The 20,800-nt window shown below is 38.4% G+C and overlaps 1 protein-coding gene across 1 annotated transcript in view; it reads left to right on the forward strand.

Moving 5' to 3' along the window:
• Pdk1 (Phosphoinositide-dependent kinase 1) overlaps nucleotides 1-20,800 on the forward strand; it is a 152,545-nt gene that overhangs the window by 737 nt on the left and 131,008 nt on the right. Inside the window, exon 2 of the mRNA XM_074091201.1 lies at nucleotides 4,497-4,592. The gene's annotated coding sequence lies outside the window, so the exon portion shown is untranslated. The remainder of the gene's footprint in view (nucleotides 1-4,496; nucleotides 4,593-20,800) is intronic.

Genomic DNA, 20,800 nt, shown 5'->3' on the forward strand with positions numbered 1-20,800 from the left:
TTCAATCCCAGCTAGCGTGCAGTTTGCGTGCAGTGTTACCGATTTCAATGGAAAACGAGCCTACCAATTCCTAAAAGGGTCGGCAACGCACCTGTGATTTCCCTCGTGTTGCGGGTATCCATGGGCAACGGTGATCGCTGTCCATCAGGTGACCCGTCTGCTCGTTTGCCCCCTCTAATATAAAAAAAATGTACGGGCAGTCGGCAGTTACGTTGCAGTTATAATGCAGTCCGTTTGTAATGGTTTTTTAAGGTTCCGTAGCCAAAATGGAAAAAAACGGAACTCGTCTAACCCCGTCTAACGGGGTATCGTTGGATAGGGCATTAAAGCGTGTCACACACACACTAAGCAGATACGATAAGATCTGTATCTGAACGCATATCTGACAATATCGCTCCCTTCCGTATACAATTCAATGAGCTAAATCGTGTCACACACTACGCAGATACGAGAATATTTTAACTGCGTATAATAACTTAATGATGTGAAACTATCACACACTACGCAGATACGATAATATACGAGACGATACATACAGTCTAAATCCTTCAAACTGAGTAGACGGATTGTTTATACAGTATGTTGTTGTGTTTATCTCTTCTAGATTTACTCGCGTGCAGCGGGGCTCTCACATCAACCTGTATCTATCTGCAGATATAATACTATACCATATTTATATTGGCAGATATTATACACAGATCAATTTATATACGCAGAAAATATCTTTGTCATCTTTCGATATATGTCGGTGCCCAGCCCACAGATACTTCACGATAAAATATAAAGCGTGTCACGCACTTAGCAGCGTAAATGTACTGGTATGACAGCTGTCAAAAAGTGGTTGCTACAAAAATTCAACTGTAGGCTATTAGGCGTTAGATAGTCGATTCGATAGTTGGGTATGTTATGAGTATTTGATTCCTTTCGCCAATTTTAGCTACAAATTTTAGGCCGTATTAATTGAAGGCAAATTATTAATTGCACATCAAATACATTTATGCGGAAATTATGCGGATGGATCGGCAGCTTCCTAACGGACAGAAGCATAAAGGTCGTAGTTGACGGCGCATGCTCTGACTCCATGTCTGTGAATGCTGGTGTTCCTCAAGGCTGTGTGCTATCGCCTACGCTGTTCCTTCTGCATATCAATGATATGCTGCCAACTGGCGGCATTCACTGTTATGCGGATGATAGTACGGTTGATGCCTCTTACACCGGCCGCGCCAATATTTCTCGGGAAAACGTCACAGAGTGCCGAAACAAACTTGTGTCTGAAATTGAGACTTCCCTTAAAGAAGTTTCAGAATGGGGTCGACTTAATTTAGTCCGTTTTAACCCCACAAAGACACAGGTTTGCACGTTTACCACAAAAAAGTCTGCGTTTGTCGCATCACCTCTTTTCGAAAGCACTTCCCTAGCTACCACAGCCAGTATCGGAATCCTTGGTATCGACATCTCGAGTGAAGTCCAGTTCCGCGGCCATTTAGAGGGTAAGGCTAAATTAGCCTCAAAGAAGCTCGGCGTGTTCAACAGATCGAGACAGTATTTCACTTCGGCCCACCGCCTCCAGCTTTATAAGGCGCAGGTTCGCCCACATATGGAATACTGCTCTCATCTGTGGGCAGGGGCTCCCCAGTACCAGCTTCTCCCTCTGGACCGCATACAACGGAGAGCGACTCGAATAGTCGGCTGCCAACGAGTTTCCGATCGACTTGACTCTTTGGCGCTGCGTAGAGATGTAGCTTCACTGTGCATCCTCTATCGCATGTACAACGGGGAGTGCTCCGAGGAGTTATTCGGGTTGATCCCTGCCGCATCCTTTCGCCATCGACCTACGCGACAACACTTCCATCCTCACCATTTAGATGGTTGGCGGTCCTCTACTGTGCGTTTTTCCAGAAATTTCCTGCCTCGCACAGCAAAACTCTGGAATGAGCTATCGCCTGCGGTATTCCCGGACCGCTATGACCTTCAAGTTTTCAAGAAAAGAGCGTACTCCTACCTTAAAGGCCGGCAACGCACTTGTGACTCTTCTGGTGTTGCAGGTGTCCATGGGCGACGGTAATCGCTTACCATCAGGCGATCCGCCTGCTCGTTTGCCCCCTATACCATAAAAAAAAAAAAAAAACAATTGCCTATCATTTTATTCTCATCATTTTTATACTTTTGTATATCAATTAAATTATTTCAATACAAATAAACTAAATATTTAGCAAAACTAGTACTGCAGATAATTGCGACCACAACGCGCGAGCCGAGCGAGCGAAGCGAGCGCGCCGCGGTAGCGGCTGGCGAAGCGCCAGAACCTTATTTATTTAGGAAATAATTTAACCCCTACTAGTGCTGGTTATGTATTTTACTTGATGTAAAAAGTATATAAATGCTGAAAATAAATTGATAGGTATACATATTAATTATGGTTATGCTGTGGATGGGGTACCGCTTAGGAGAGTTACAACGGTTAGGGATCTGGGAGTGGACGTACATAAGTAAAGCCTTTGCGCTCCCGATAACTACGCTGGGTGCCGGCGCCGGCCGCCGCCGCTGGCCTTGCCGCCCGGTAGCACCAAGTTGTTGGCCAAGGCGCCCTGCACGCGCATCGTAGCTACCTACTCTAAACCAGATAGCAGACTCAGTTGATCTGTTTCATTGCACTGAGTGAATTCAAGAGAGCTGCCTTACACATAATTTGCTATGTAGATTAAGATGTTTATTGTTTATTATTAAGGGCCTTCTGTATCGCCTTAGGTTTAACTCCTGTAATGATACTGTAAGTGTAAGTGATGATGATGTAAATGTAATGTAAATATTATATTGTACTTACTGTATTGTGTGTTTACTGTATTGGTGTGCAATAAAGAGTTATTGTATTGTATTGTATTGTACTTAATAAATAAGATGATATGTCAAATAAAAGTAATAGCGGTAAAAGTAAAAGCGGTAGCTGCTGGCGTACGTAGGCTGTGTCGCAGAGCGCGCGTTGAAACAAAAGACGGTCGCATTGCCGGCGAGCGGCCTGCAAAGTTGTATGATATGAAATCTCTTTGCAGGCCGCTAGAGTGACCGCGCGCAGGCAGCCGAGCCGTAGCGCCTGCAGCGCGATACTTCTCGGCCTATTATTTGTAACACAACGTCAATATTTCATGTCATGTTTGAGAAAAAATGTTTCCCGGCCTCGGCAGTAATGTACTATTAAATGTACGTAATTTCTATAAGTACAAATGTTTTTTTTTTCTGAGTTTACGTCAATAGACAAGATTCCATTTTTGTCGATATTCAGGATGGTCAATTTTCCTTGTTGTTGTATTTCAAATTGTCATTTTTTGCTTGAACGTAAAATTTTGAGTTGTCGATTTTACATTTGTAGGTACTCAATGATAGTAAAATCTCAATATTTTGAATACGAACGTATAAAACTTCTTTTTTGTGCTCGTTACTGGGTGCATCAGCACTCCCTTTGTTGTTACGGGTGATATGTTAGGACAGCGGTACATCATGACAGCTAATACTTACTATCAAGTGTCTGCTTGCTCGTTTTCCTCCCCAGTTTCATAGAAAGTACTAGTATATTGTTGCACCAAGCAGAAAGTTATTTATTATTGCACCGTGTGCCGATTTGGCTTTAAACAGCACGAGGGCAATATAAATTACTTAATGCGAGGTGCATAATCTGCTTTTCTTTCAACTATTACAGGAATAGTAGACGAAAAAAAACTCATGCTAAACAATTAATAGTAAAGAAATGTCACTAGCACTCGATGATTCCTTTTTTGTAAGTTTACATTCGCACTCTCAAAAATGTCCACGTATGGAAAATTCGCAAGGTTCCCGCCAATTTGTTTTTTTTTTTATTTCCTCCTTTTTTTTGGCAGAGTTAGTAGCCAGTAGCAGATATTTTTACCCGCGAGCTGTCAAATTTCGGATGGGCCAGGTTGGCCAACCAAACACAAAGTTTTTTTTTAAATATACGGCTACTTACTTACTCTTTTTGGTAGGATTGGTAGCAACAATTTTTTGTACGCAATTTGTCAAATTTCATAAGACCGTCAGGTTGAGCAACCTAACATAGATTTTTTTACACTATGCAGGCTAATTTTATAGCAAAAATACTTGTGTTACTTCTTTGGTGGAGCAATTAAAAAAAAACTAAAACAATGCAATAAAGGATTTTCATACATTTTTACTGCTCTATTTATTTGGGTATTTAGTGCGGTTATGATGAAATTAAGGCATAGTTGGAAGAAAATGATATTTTAATTGCGTGTGCTGTGATCTCGTGGTGGCGTTACGGCCGCAAACATTCTAATTGGTGGATTCTTGTCGCATTTACGTTTACGGCAGATTGCTGCATGTTGCCCTCATAAACGGCTCGGCTAGCCTATGAGAGGAAACAACATCGACTACGTGAAAAACATCCCGACCACAAAATTACAGGAAAATCCTGCATGTTATTTCAATACTTGCATTTATTGACACGTTCATTTTTGTTTTACCAGGAGTCCTTAGCGCATTGGCAGATGGCAATTGAGGACGGCGAAGGCAACTAAGCTAAGACGCTGGTGCACGTATCGAGGCCGTGATTGCGGAACGAGGTAAGAAACATCGCCTAATACGGCAACTAGGTCGCTCGGTTCTAAAAATGCGATGTAAACACGGTGATTCACATTGTTTGTGCAGCTGAATTTCCTCCCCGTTACTTGCGTGCATTCCTTTGCGTAACACCATAGTAAAAAAGGAGAAGTAAGACAACTCCGACCCTTTAGGAGACTTAACTGCCTACTCTGGCGCGGACGCTTAGGGTTGTCGACGTCTATTTTAGATTAATTACCTACCGGCAAATAATTTTAGTACGAAAGTTAACTTAAAAATATTGTCTAATGTCTGTGTCTAGAGAAACCAGACAGATTGTATGCCTTTATGTTATTATTATACTAAATTTAAAAATATTATATATATTTAATATATATATACAAACTAAAGCAGTAGGGAAGCTACGACGCGCGCTCTACACGGCCTCTAATAAGGGGGGGTCTCGCGGTACTGCAATCGCAAATGACGCGTCGAGAGACGAGCAGCGGCCGCGTTGCGCTGTTTCAATTGCGTGCGCCCCAGACAATCCGCTATATTAAAAACTATGCCTAGGAAATATTGTGCAGTGTATAGCTGCTTGAACACGGATTCTTCAAAACCGGGGCTTTTATTTTTTAAACTCCCCGCTGATATTGAAAGGTAAGAATGATTTACTATTACTAAATTAAATCAGTTTTCTTTTAAATAAAACGTTTGGTTGTTTTGATGATAAGTTGGTGATACCAACGTCGGGTTTGGCACAAAGCACTCCTTTCAAAACTTCCGTCTTTTGGGCTTCCCGAGAAATTATGCGGATGGATCGGCAGCTTCGTAACGGACAGAAGCATAAAGGTCGTAGTTGACGGCGCATGCTCTGACTCCATGTCTGTGAATGCTGGTGTTCCTCAAGGCTGTGTGCTATCGCCTACGCTGTTCCTTCTGCATATCAATGATATGCTGCCAACTGGCGGCATTCACTGTTATGCGGATGATAGTACGGTTGATGCCTCTTACACCGGCCGCGCCAATATTTCTCGGGAAAACGTCACAGAGTGCCGAAACAAACTTGTGTCTGAAATTGAGACTTCCCTTAAAGAAGTTTCAGAATGGGGTCGACTTAATTTAGTCCGTTTTAACCCCACAAAGACACAGGTTTGCGCGTTTACCACAAAAAAGTCTGCGTTTGTCGCATCACCTCTTTTCGAAAGCACTTCCCTTGCTACCACAGCCAGTATCGGAATCCTTGGTATCGACATCTCGAGTGAAGTCCAGTTCCGCGGCCATTTAGAGGGTAAGGCTAAATTAGCCTCAAAGAAGCTCGGCGTGCTCAAAAGATCGAGACAGTATTTCACTTCGGCCCACCGCCTCCAGCTTTATAAGGCGCAGGTTCGCCCACATATGGAATACTGCTCTCATCTGTGGGCAGGGGCTCCCCAGTACCAGCTTCTCCCTCTGGACCGCATACAACGGAGAGTGACTCGAATAGTCGGCTGCCAACGAGTTTCCGATCGACTTGACTCTATGGCGCTGCGTAGAGATGTAGCTTCACTGTGCATCCTCTATCGCATGTACAACGGGGAGTGCTCCGAGGAGTTATTCAGGTTGATCCCTGCCGCATCCTTTCGCCATCGACCTACGCGACAACACTTCCATCCTCACCATTTAGATGGTTGGCGGTCCTCTACTGTGCGTTTTTCCAGAAATTTCCTGCCTCGCACAGCAAAACTCTGGAATGAGCTATCGCCTGCGGTATCCCGGACCGCTATGACCTTCAAGTTTTCAAGAAAAGAGCGTACTCCTACCTTAAAGGCCGGCAACGCACTTGTGACTCTTCTGGTGTTGCAGGTGTCCATGGGCGACGGTAATCGCTTACCATCAGGCGATCCGCCTGCTCGTTTGCCCCCTATACCATAAAAAAAAAATACATCGGGTCATACAGTGAGTCAAATTTTACTTGCAAGATTTGAACCGAATATACAAAGATACATACAATACATACTATTGTAAGTTAAAGAAAGATTGTAATAAAAGGCCTAATAAGCTGAGATACAGCGCGAATTAAACATATTTTTTTTTCAATTTTACAAAAAATAAGAGGCCAACCCTAACGCTCCATTGAAGCGTAGGTATTTATCTCAAAAAATATGCCTAGCTTCCGTACTGCTTTAGCTTATATACAGTTGTGGTCATATAATTAAGAACGATTTTTTATAGAGAAGATTTTTTTCAAACTGACTAGTGTTACTAACTGCATGTATATTTTTGTACTTTTCTCGGTATCGTAAAACTTTTCCGTACTAGCGGTAAATTCATTTATACATATAATTGGCTAAAAAATAAATAGATAAACTTTATACATTACATCTAAACCTATTAATACTACTTACTGGCTGGTCATATAATTAAGAACGCTGAATAGTTTATTTTTTATTCAAATTTAAATAGGTAACGTACCGCCGCTTTGTGGTTTTAGGTTATTATTCGAATAATTTTGGCGCCATTTAGTGCCGTAAAAGTCTTAAAGGCGATTGCTTCATATAAAAACAATGGGGAAAAATAAAAGTTGTGATAAATCTACAAGATAAGTAATACTAAAACTTCGCGACAAGAATTGGTCGTATAAACACATAGCCGATCATCTGCAATGTTCAAAAACTATGGTTTTCTACGCCATAAAGCATTTTACCAAATTGCCACGTATCAAACTACTTAATGTTCCGCGTGTACCTAGACAAAGAAAGTCATCTCGTCGAGATGATCGAAATATCGTTCGTTTGGCAAAACAAAATCCTTTTAAAGGGTCTAATGAGTTGAGAAAAGAATATTTTGGCGAAAACAACCCTTCAGCAATCTCGGCACGCATTATTCGAAGGCGTTTGGTAGAAGAAAAGTTGCACGGAAGGATAGCAAGGAAGGTGCCTATGTTGAAACGATGTCATAAGGCAAGCCCGGCTTGCATTTGCAAAAAGATATGAAAACTGGACAGTCAGACAGTGGAAAAACGTTATTTTTTCTGACGAGACAAAAATAAATAGGGTATGTTCTGATGGCATATGTAAGACGGCCTCCAAATAAGGCATTCGACCCAAAGTACACAAAAGTGACTTTAAAGCATGGCGGGGGAAATGTGAAAATTTGGGGATGTTTTTCTGGACATGGTCTTGGACCTGTTAGGCTGATAGAAGGAAACATGGATCAATTTCAATACAAAAACATACTGGAAGAAACAATGTTACCATATGCTGAAGGCGTGCTTCCGGTTATTTGGACATTCCAGCACGACAATGATCCCAAGCGTACTGCACGTATCGTTAAGGAATTCCTCACATCGTAATCAGTTTCTGTCTTAGATTGGCCAGCCAACAGCCCCGATCTTAACCCAATAGAGCATCTTTGGTGAGAAGTCAAAAAAAAGGTTTAAAATTGTCTGTGGCAATTTAAGAGAACTGTAAGACGTATTCTTAGAAGAATGGAACTCTATCTCTCTTGCGAAATGTCAAAAATTGATAAAATTCAATGCCTCGCCGGTGTAAGGCAGTAATAAAAAGCCGTGGACATGCTACTAACTTATAATTTTAGTTAAAATGTATTAAATTGCTTTTTTTTTTCTGTACAAACCTCACGTTAGTGTGATTTAGTTAATCTAAGTTTCAAATAAAAAAACCTTCGAGCAGTTCAATAAATCGTTCTTAATTATTTGTCCAGCTTCATTACTATTTGAATTTGTTACTAAAGAGAATAAAAACAAAATTTGGAAAAAAATGTCAGTCATTTTATTCTTTATTCTTAATCCCGTTTGCTCTATCCATGTGGCTATTTCATAACGTAACTAGTTACTTCTAAGAAGGAACCAAGACTACACATGACATGATTTAGTTAAAAATAATCTGAAACTTCAAATTGTTCTTAATTATATATATAATGTATTGTACTGTGACGAAACTATTACACTACACTTATATACTACTAATTTACAACTATACCTAATACAAAAATGCGTAAGTTCGTACTTACGCACTTATACGAGAGTACGCGAACCTAAAAGGTGATCAACTCGCGAAGCGAGCGCAAGACGAGCGACCTAAAATCGAAACGTACGGCACCGACGGCAGCGCAGCGTAGCCTTGACTATAGAAAACTTAATCCTCCTTAAATTATCAGTGTGTGCGTGCGGCGGGTGCGTGCGTACCGGCGGCGCCAACCGCGCATACATTTATGCAGCGCGATGTACTTGTTACTTCTCCTCTTTTACTATGGTAACACGCTACGTTTTGACATTCATGCAGTCGACCGCTTATTAAATTAACGATTGGGATTAGGGTTGCCTTGCCAGATACATGCATTTCATTTCCGGGACTATTCGAGGTTGCAAATTTGGTTGGTAGTTAAATATCATTACAAGCACAAAACCAACTATTTTCGTTAAATTGGCAAAATAGTTACAATTGTTCGTTTTAAAAAAGTGAGCCCAGATTTTGCCATTTGAAAAGTTTTTTGGAAGGACCTCAAAACAGTTCTCAGGCATGTGCATTCTGAATACAGGCCGGCAATGTTAACCGCAGCTTCAAATTTTTAATATGGAAGGCAATACTGCTCTCGTAGTCGAAATACGGGACATTAAACTGTAATTCCTGAACACGGGACAAGATACGCAATTCCGGGACAATCCCGGATGTTCCGGCCATCTGACAACCCTAATTGGGATTCACTTTGAAATTTAATCTACCTTAATGTTAATCAGATTGTAAACAATACATACATAGCAGTATAAAATGTCAGATTTATTCTTTGAAAACGTTATTTTTTTTATCAATAGCGTAGGTAAATGTATATTCGCTGAACACCGCCCAACATTTTCATACGAAGAAAAACAAAACTTAGATTTTATTTATTAACACCAATACATTTTAAAACAAACTTTAAATGGATGAAAAACATGTATTGTCATTATGAATGATTTGAAAAGAAAAATACCTCGGTTACAAAATTACTCTAATGCAAGTTTTGCCCTTGTACACATGAGTTAACAAAATGTTAACAGTTGGTGAAGGTAATGCGTTAAGTTCAAAACATAATGATGTTGTGAAACGAGTGGATTGTGAAATTACTGTCACGCCACGTTGATGCACGAAACTGTTGTTATAAAACGTTTCAAGTAAACCTTGCTATCATATTTATTTGCTTGTTTACAATAACAGTATGTTGGAACTAACGGCAAACTTCTATAACCGTTATTAGTCCTTGCGTAGGTACCTACCACTTAGATTAGAGCTTAAAAAAATACATGATTAATGTGCAGTTCACACCAAACTAGAACGTCTACCTACACCATGCTCCTAAAACACGTAAATACACGTACGTACGTAGTTTTAAAAAGCTACGTGGATTAGTGAAGTAGGTACGTCACTAATAACGAAATTCTTGTTATCTTAATTCGAACGTCGGCTGAGCATACTGTATTGTTTTAAACCTTTCTCTAAAAAAATACATGTTTTAACCTCTGTTCAAACAATGAAAACGAGGTAATGGTAAATAATAATACGAAGTGAAAACAGTAGAGAGCGAGTGCGGTGACGTCTGCGAGCGGGCGGGCGGAATGCGATCGTGTTGCGCAACGTGTTTTGACGGCGAGCGAGGCGGCCCGCAGTTGCTTCATTGCATTGCATTGCTACGTTATACAAACAATACGCCTATTCCATCACCTCCGCTGCACTGCTGCACTACTTAATCGTTGTGAAACCGCTTGTTTAATGACTGACAATTTTCCAGAAGCTTTCCAATTTACATTACTATCGATTTTTGCCCTTATCTACCGCGCTGTAAACATCCGCGCCCTAATTATTGATAAATGGCAAGTCATTATCCCAGATTCTTTTACGTCGCTACTTGACGCTAATCGCCGCCAGTGCTTTGAGTACAGCTAAAACGGCCGGGAAAACGACTGAATGTTCACCATCTGGATATCTCTCATATTTCTAAATGTTAAGAGAAAATATCATTTCATTGTGAAAAACGACTTGGCTGAGTATCAGCTAAGGCAGCTGTGCTCTCATTAACAATGGTGACCTTTCATCTGCGGTTTAATTTTAGTTACGCAACAAGATCGGTACACGGTCAATCGTTATAATTACTCGAACGAAGACAGTCGCCGCCACAATTAAAACAATTACGACAATACCAACTTAGATTGTATAATTACAAGTGGTTTTATTTCTGCAAAATAAATAAATATAAATAATAATAAATGGTTAAATAAACACGGTCCGATATGATAATCATTAGTCATTACAAACCAAACCCTTTCAAGGTTTCGGTTAAGTCGTCATTATGTAACGGCCAACGTAATCTTATTTTGTTTTGGCACAGGTGCACAGCCGTTTTGTTTGCGTTAAATTTCTGCTCATAGAATTAGAACGTTAGACGTTTTCCACCACGGGTCTGTAGCGTGACACGGTACGGCGCTTAATGCTGTAACACCTCACCTTCTGTATAATAGGACGCCTTGCTATTGCGCAACACGCCGCAATGGTGACCATGGAGAAGATCTGTTCTAATATCCACGTAATTGTTTCCTTATTCAACTAAGGGCAAGTTATTGCGTTGTATATATTTTAACTTGCACGGAACTGATGTTACAAATAGGAGTAACATAGAAAATAATGTAGTTTTTATTGAATCAATATTCAAGTAATATTTTTTTGGCTCTATTGCTTTTGTAAGTTGCATGGCGGTTGTGTAGCTGAAACCTGTCCTAATATGAATCAATGTTGCAACTTATAATAGCAATTAAAATATGTCATGAGCGGTTTGTCGAAAGGCAGGTTTGATAGAGCGGCATGGGTTTGTGGGTAGAACCAACCAACCAACTGGCGAACTGTTGAGATCCGGCTGTCCGAATACTAGTCTGACGTGTTAACAGCCTTGCCAGAAGCGGTGTTTTTGCAAAACAAACAGTGTTACGACATCTTGACGGCGATTGGTTACCTTTTTCACATCGCGGCGCGAGAATAACTTGCAATAAAAACAAGTCATGCTGTTTTCTCTTCATTCACTGACGTGGTGACTTCACGGTTACTTTATTATCACTAGAAACGACCGTTTTTAGGGTTCCGTAGTCAACTAGAAACCCTTATACTTTCGCCACATCTGTTCGTCTGTCTGTCTGCGGCTAAACTCAGAGACCGTTAGTAGGTACTAGAAAGCTGTAATTTGGCATGAACATACGAGTACATACATATCAGTCTCGCCGACAGTGGTGAAATAAAACAAAAATTAATTTTTTTTTTAGTGTACCTTTCCTAGTGTGGGTTATCGTTGGATAGGTCCATTGAGGGGTTGCAAAAACGATTTGTCTATTTAGTGATCTGTTTGCGAAATATTCTACTTACAAGTGCAAATTTTCATTAAAAGCGAGCGTTCCCCCTCTAAAATCTAAACTGTTGGGTGGAAAAATTTAAAAATTCAGAATGGTAGTAAATAGATCAAATTTACAAGGAAAATTATAGCGGCTAAGATTGCTTGAGAATTATTAGTAGTTTAAGAGTAAATAGCAGCCTAAGGTATAAAATATACCTAAACTTGGAAGATTCCGTACACAATACGAAATCCTTAGAAAAATATTATTTGTTTTTTTTTCGTGATGGCTATGGAACCCTATCCAGGGCGTGTCCGACACGCTCTTGGCCGGTTTTTTAGAATACTTACTGTCATTTTCACTTTCTTTTTTGATACAATGTCAATGGTTTCTTTTGAAGTCACGAACAAATGTTTTCTTTCATCCAATTTAATAAAATATGAATACTTCACCCCACTTATAAATTTAATAGGTCTACTTACTGATCTATCTTATTGCCAATCACGAAACAGTGTCGCTGCGTCAACTGGAGTTGAATAAAATAAAACGAGAAGGACGCCGCCACGTCAAGTGACAATTCTCTCTTCCATTGGTCTGTTAAATATTTGTTTGTTATATTCAAATCTAATTAAATATGCCATGCTGGTTGGCACCAGCTCTACGAATACTTGATTTTTTGAAAGCTTGGAAAGATATTTGGTGCCTCATTGTTTGTTGGAGAGGCTTAAGCTACTGTTACACATGCTCGTTACTAGCATGCTAATAAGCATGCTTATAGTTATGAGCATGCCAGTAATGAACATGCTCGTGGACTGTTTACATTTACTAGCAATAAGCATGCTAGTTTTAAGTATGCTCCTAAATAAGCATGCTCAAAACGAACACTGATACACATGCCTTTTCATAGCATTAGCATGCATTTTCATTAAGCAAACGCGATCACACTTGCTATTACCTTCTTGCTTCCACCCCCGCATCAACTAGCATGCTCGAAAATAGCAGGGCCTGCTATTATAATTAGTAATATTTACTTGAAGTTTCACGCCGGTGGCGAGTGCACCGAGCGCCGCGGTGCCGCCTCGGTCTCACTGACAAGTGGGCTAAGGTCGCTGGCGTGCATTTTTCATTAAAATTACTTAGACACAAAAACAAACGTCATAAGTTGCGTCACGTTTCCCACGATTTATCAGAAAATGGCCTCAAATGATTGTGTAAAAGAATAATGTGACGCACAAACTCTAATTACTATACTTTTCAAAACAAAAGGAAATTATATGTTGATATTAGTACCTAACAGTACCTAATACATCGATTTCAATTATATACACATATAGCTGCATACGGTTTACTTATTTAGATATGTTGGCTCGTGGCCTGGCCAGAGGGAAGGGGGTAAAGTAAAATGCGCTTTTGATATGATGCGACTGCGCCTTGAATTCCGGTCAGGCGTGCCAGCAAAGCATTTGAAACTGATTCTGAATAAAATTGCGTTCTTCGATTTCCGGATGGCAGTCCTATCTTTACTTTAGAGAGAGGTACATAGGTGGGCAGGTCACCTTTTACCTATCATATAGGAAACCACATTACCTAGTTAGTGTCAACAGTTTCGGGATGGTTCGACCTTTGTGCATTTTTGAAATACGAAACGGAGTAATTTTCAGTTTTGGTAGATATTGGGAATTTACTTTTTTTTCATTTGTTTTTATTGCAAAACAATCTTGAATACTTAGTTGTGTTACCATTACCAGATGCAATGAATAATTCATCATTAACTTTTTTATTTTATTTTGCCACGTTATGATATATATATATGTGGCAAAATAAAATAAAAAAGTTATATATATATGTATATACGAGAGGCGCGGGCGGCTGAAATGTTCTAAGCCTAAGATAGAAAAAAAAAAACCGATTTTTTTTACTATTTTTATTTTCCAATATAATCTCTCTATAATTCAATGCTTTTATTACATTTTAAAATAATGAATTTTTTTTTGGCTATAAGTATTTACTAACAATATTATTATTTATTTATTAACTATTATAACATTTACTTTAAAAAAACAGTATTACTCTAATCTTCTTCAATGTCGCATTCGAATACGTTCACGCAACTTTGGCCTCTACAATTTTTGCACATCGTGGTATATCCTAAAATCAAAAAACTCAAAAAAAAACACGTGTGTTGTATGGGAGCCTCCCTTAAATATTTATTTTATTCTATTTTTAGTATTTGTTGTTAAAATAGCGGCCACAGTAATATCTGTGAAAATTTTAAGTGCCTGGCTATTACGGCTCAAGAGATAGAGCGCACACATTTAAGCCGCGCGATGTACTTTTGTTCGTAGTTAACCTACTTGGTCTCTTTTACTGTGGCCGTGCAGAGCGGGCGGGGTAGGGGTGGGGAAGTGGGGAACTGCGCACTGACCGCGCGGCGGCGGCCACCGCCCGGCTCTTTCAAAGTTCAAATTAGTCGACGAGAGTAGATGATGATGGTGAATTTTCAAAATAGCTTAGCAGCGTCAAATGAATGAGTGTAAAAATGAATTATACCTTTTTATAAAGAGCATATCCTATTCATTACTCTAGTCATACATATCTTGGCGGTAAAGTGTGAAATAATTGAAAAAACTAAACGATTAACAAAAAAAATTAGTGCCAGATTGCGCTGAAACTGTAAGTGGTATCGCTTTTGTATGTATGAAAGGTTTATAGTAAATTTATCTAGGATTATTTCGTTCATACACACGTTTTATGTATCGTGTACGGTTTTCTTTTATAATGGAAAATAGGGCGGAGGGTGAAGCTCGCCCCGGAGGGGAGGGGGGAGCGGATAAAATTTAACTTTGCTCTATAACCTACATATCCTGATATATAAAAGTCTTGCATTAATTTTGCCAAATTTTCCATACATTTGAATTTAGTTTTCTTAACCTATTAGTGGAACCGTAGCAGTGTTAGTCGTGACATTTAAGGTCTAAAAATTTGATGTAATGGTGACTCGTATGACAATTTAGTGACATACGGGGCACATTAACGCTATTATAGTGTTTTTTATACTGTAGTAGCGTTCGTGATTCCATTTTAGTGCTATTTTAATCTCTAATAGAGTCCGCTAATCCTATACAACGCAATTCTCAATCATTTTCTCGGCAAGTGAGTGATTTTGCTGTGTGAAGTAACCCAACCCAAAGAGAAGAAAAATAAATAAACCTACTGTATCTTGCATCGTGGTAAGTTTGTTGTCTTATTTAGACATTGATTAAAACGATCAATACTGCATAAAGCATGTGCGAACGAAGTTTTACCGATAGAACAAATAAAGGTTTACTTAGTACTTATTTTTAATGCGCCCTCGATTTATTGAGCTTTAAATAAAATATATTAATAATATAAAATTAAATTAGCCATAGTTTTTACTTTACAGCCAAGAAGTACGTTCGTGGCTGTTACCGGCTAACTATAGCACTCATGACAAAGTTTTGGCCGCCATCATCGTAAAATTAGGGTTCCATAAAACTTTAGCCGGGTCACATAAACTCTTTAAAATAGAAATACATTTTGATATCCAGGGAAGGTTTATGAAATAGGTAATCATTAGTGTTTTTTTCTTTTGCAGTGCCGGTATCTTGCCGGTATAAGAAAAATGTCCCTAATGATGGACATTGATAAACTAAATTTTGTACGGAACCAGGTTTTGCCCGCACTTCACATCCTAATATTGTTTTTAAACAAATAAATAATAAATAAATATCACGGGACAATTCACACCAATTGACCTAGTCCCAAAGTAAGCTTAGCAAAGCTTGTGTTATGGGTACTAAGCAACGGATAAATATAATTATATAGATAGATAAATAGTTAAATACATAGTATACACGCAAGACCCGAGAACAAACATTCGTATTTTTCTTACAAATATCTGCCCCGACACGGGAATCGAACCCGGGACCTCAAGCTTCGTAGTCAGGTTCTCTAACCACTAGGCCATCTGGTCGTTTTGCACCTCTTCTGTGCGTTCCACTACGTTAAATAATCTTTCCACGATTTAAAATCCATTTGACGTGTCGTTTAACGCACTTAATATACAATATTCAATGCACTTTTTAGGTTAGTCCATTTCCATGTTGATACGTTGTAAGCAAGATACCTTTATGTGCCTTATTTATCCTATAAAGAGATAAAAAGTCAGCTACGTGTGCTGTTGTGTTTTAAAAGAACAACCAAAACCATTACAGAAAGCTTCGGCCATATAGTAACGGCTGCCGCAATGAGACTATAATAGGGATTCAAAAACAATTTATACACTTTTAACTGCAATAAAAATGTCCTGAAAATCGATTATAAAGCAAAACCGCTCTATTACGGCGTCGTTATGACTATTAAAGTATCATGTATTATATCAGCGATTTGTGGAACCACAATATCGTAAAATCGTTGTATTGTTGAGTGTTCATCACTGCTAAAACGCAATATCTATAGCGGTTATCAGAGAAACCTTGTAGCACAAATTAGATACATAGTAGTGATTTCAAGCTCTTTTATACAGCAATATTGCTCTGTACTGTCTACATTTGAGGTTTTATAGCACCTGACTAAAACGGCTATATAAAATGGTTATGTAAACCTTTACATCAACAGCTAATAGGATAATTTGGCTATTTAAGCTTATAGAGCAGGAACGTGTTACCAAACGCTTTTATACAACGGATAGTCACCGCTAAAACCTTTATACGACGCTTTTTGTGATGTAAACCTAAGTTATAGGTCCAAAATGTTACTTGGGAAGTTACACAGTACAAATAAATCTTAAGGGCTGTTGCAGTAAAGTAGGTACTAGAAACTTCATAAACATTTCAGAATTTAAATAAAATTGCCGGCAAATATCTGACACTCCCACTCATGTCACTCGTCGTTAACTTTGCACTAGACAGTTAGGTACAGTCAAGGGCAAAGATATCGACACGGTCAAAGTTACAAAAATATGTATACACGACTTTATGCACTTAACGTTAAGGCCGTGTATAAAAATTTTTGCAACTTTGGCCGTGTCGATATCTTTGCCCTTGACTGTACCTACCTATATTCGTATGTCGAGAGTGTAAATAGTGAGCTATGAATAAAACACACTTACTACACACCACAGATTTCTTGTGAGGCTCCCAGCCTATTCGATTCTAAATTCTGATCCACTTATCTTTGGTCACTGGATTAACAGGAAACCTGGAAGTTTTTTTTTAATATTTTTTGTTATGGTAGCCACACTAATACATACCTACCTACTCTGGGAAGGTCTCAAGTATATCTACCTATTTGCGGTTCCAAAGATACAGCTCTGCGACAGACGCATAGACAGATAGACAGACAAACAGACAGACAGAGGAGGCTTAGTAATAGGGTCCCGTTTGGCACCATTTGTGTACGGAACCCTAAAAACAAAACACTGAATTTTTGTTTGTAAACAAGTAGTTATTATTTTATTTACTTAAAATCATTAAATTCTTAATGTTAAGATTTTACTCTTATTTTCTCAAATCTTTAAATCGGAGAAAAGCAGCTACAAATTTTAGTACAAAACTTTATTGGAAGAATATCGATAAAGGTATCGATAAAAAATATTCAAACTCTACGCCGTAAGTGCTCAAGTTCACGAATATAATATATTTTTATTTAACACATAATTATTAGAAATCAAGCCATATTTATGAAATAGACTGCTTACCACTTCATATAGCATATTAATAAGTAAATTTTGAGAATACATTCAATGAAAATAAGAGCTATGAAAATGATACCTGTACTGTCTTGTACAATCATATTTACCTGTGATATGTATGTTTATTTGGGTTATTGCAGTAGGTTGTATCACAACTCAACACAGAACACGACACCATTCTGGAATCCTACCGTTTTATGCAAAAAATCGAAAGGGTTGCAGAAAAAAACACAAAACAAATACGACGAAAATTTTGACCGGAGGCTAACTGATTCAAAACGGGTCACTCCGTCATTTTTATTTTATCTTTTTCCCACACATAGCTTATGCCGTAAGGATCGGTTTCTTCACTCGCACCACTGTTGGTCTATTTACAATAGTAATATTTAGTTTATGACAGCCGCCTTCATTTCTTCATCACTGCCAAATCGCTTTCCCCTTAAATCTTTCTTCAAGTTGCTGAATAGAAAATAATCGCTAGGGGCCAGATCTGGACTGTAGGGTGGATGATCAATTTCCTCGAACCCAGTTTCCTTAAGAGCAAGCTTGGCAACACGAGCGGTGTGAACGGGGGCGTTGTCTTGCAAAAACAAAATGCCTGTACTCAGTTTGCCCTTTGTTTCTCGACTGTGGCTTGTCGCTTTCTTAATTCGGCATAATACCATTTATTGTAGAGCCTTTTGCCAAATAGTCTATTAAAAGAATGCCTTGGCGATCCCAAAACACGGTGGCCATTAGCTTTAGCCGATCTTTGAACCTTGAATTTTTTCGGTGGCCTTTCACCCTTTTTGATCCACTGCATTGCATAGATTCAGACTTCGACTTTGAATCATACTGTCTGATCCATGTTTCATCAACAGTTACTATACGGGCACAACCTTCATCTAAACCATTTCCACACAATTCTAAAAATGCCTGACAAGTTTGAACATGACGTTCTTTATCGAAAGCTGTGCGCATTTTCGGCACCCAACGCGCACTAACTTTTGTCATATGCAAATGTTGATGCAAAATCTCTCCAACTCTTTCCTTACTAATACCTAAGGCTTCAGTTATTTGCCAAACCTTAATTCTCCGTTCCTCTAATACTAACTTCTTGACTTTTTCAATATTTTCTTCAGTCAGATAAAGGTGGTAGGACCTTGTGCAAGGTCCGCCCGGACTGCTACCACCATCTTGCTCGCTTATCCTGCCGTGAAGCAGCAGTGCTTGCACTGTTGTGTTTCGGCGTGGAGAGTAAGACAGCCGGTGAAATTACTGGCACTTGAGGTATCCCATCTTAGGCCTCTAGGTTGGCAACGCATCTGCAATACCCCTGGTGTTGCAGATGTTTATAGGCGGTGGTGATCTCTTACCATCAGGAGACCCACTTGCTCGTTTTAACATTTATGATGAAAGAAAAGTAATGTCGTTAGTCAGTTATTTAACACGGGTGCGCATTTTTTCACATAACTTTTTAAGTCCTATTATCGGAGGTCCGAAAATTATTCTCATACCATTTTGCATCATAATGATCTTCATATATTTTTTAATACTAACTCATAATCATTGGAATTCATAATAATTATAACTATTCATACACCTTGTTCATACTAATATTGGTTTTCATATATTTTATTATACTAACGATCGAAACTGAACCAGAATCATTCTAATTCATAAGCCAATAATAGTTTTGTTAATACTAATATTTGTTTTCATATATTTCTTAATCATAAGGTTACTTATTCGCATTATTAAAATACATAATGTAAATAATCATACATCTGCTTTATACATATATTTATTGTCATATACCTTTTAATCATTAGTGTAAATAAAATTGGATAGGTAACAATAAAAATAGGCAATAGTAACGGATGCTCGCAAGACACGGGTGTACTCTCTTTTCGGCGAAATAAGTTTTGCCAAATTGACGAGATTTAATTTTTTTTCGACACCTGAAAATTAATACAGGAATCGAAAGAGTTTAGCCTCCTGAACTCGGAAAAATATTTATTATTATTTATTTCTCTATATTTAAAAAAATACACATCTAAATTTACCATACTATCACAGAATAGATGTTTCCTTTGCCTTTTTCACCAGAAAAAAAGAGCTGTCGTAATTTTTAATTTGACATTGATATTGACTGGACACTTGACGGATATCGAAAAACCGACGTGTTAGTGTTATTATATCACATTCTCACACATAGATTTAGCAGCCCGTAGTTTTGATCGAAATGATCGAATAAACCCGAATGGATAAACGAGTATATATATACCCCTCCGAAATATACCAAATTGTTTCGTTCTTAATTGATAAAATGATTCATCAAAGGCACCGGATAAAACATTTCGTTCAAATCACAATCGTATCAGTGTTATGATCATCCGCGCGCTATCTAAAGAAACCAGGTGTCGTATTATCTGCAGTCCAGTATCAGGATCCGTTATTAATTGCCAAAATCGTCGTAGAAGTCTTATATTTAAGTTTGAGAGCAAGAAAGAACGAATACCGCCTATGTATGCAAAACCACACGCCACGCACAACAAATTTTTCACAACGTTAACGTCAGATTTATGTCATCACTTTTTTTTGTTAACCGACTTCAAAAAAAGGAGGAGGTTATCAATTCGGCTTTTTTTTTTTTTTTTTTTTTTTTAAATTGTTACCTCAGAACTCCGTCATTTATGAACCGATTTGAAATTTTTTTTTGAGTTCTTCTAGGAATGCTTTCAATTAGGTCCCATAAGCAGCAATTAGGATCTGATGATCGGATCTTAAGGAAATCGAGGGAACTCTTCAAATATTGTAGGGACACCCTATGGTAATTTGGATATATTTAGCAGTAACTCCTGCATTTGCTCTTGCAAATCATAATTTGGTGAATTGGAACTGACTGATGAAAGACCAGATTTGACCAACGGAACTACTACTATCAATAAACAAGTATTTCAGGGTTAAACTTAAATTATCATGATTAATATACATACCTAGATAAGCGACTAAGAAGAAGCTTTAAGTTAATGAATTCTTTCGAACTGATCCGATGCTGAAGCCAGAAGGTAGGCAACAAGAACTCTGTTATAAAACAACGTAACTAAGTCGTGTTTTGGGCTTAATGGAATCGTTGTGAGATGTTCTTTGGCTACGAATCACTAAAAAGTGAGAAAATAAAG

Source organism: Choristoneura fumiferana, chromosome 8 (genome assembly GCF_025370935.1).
Source record: "Choristoneura fumiferana chromosome 8, NRCan_CFum_1, whole genome shotgun sequence".
Taxonomy (NCBI): Eukaryota; Metazoa; Arthropoda; class Insecta; order Lepidoptera; family Tortricidae; genus Choristoneura; species Choristoneura fumiferana.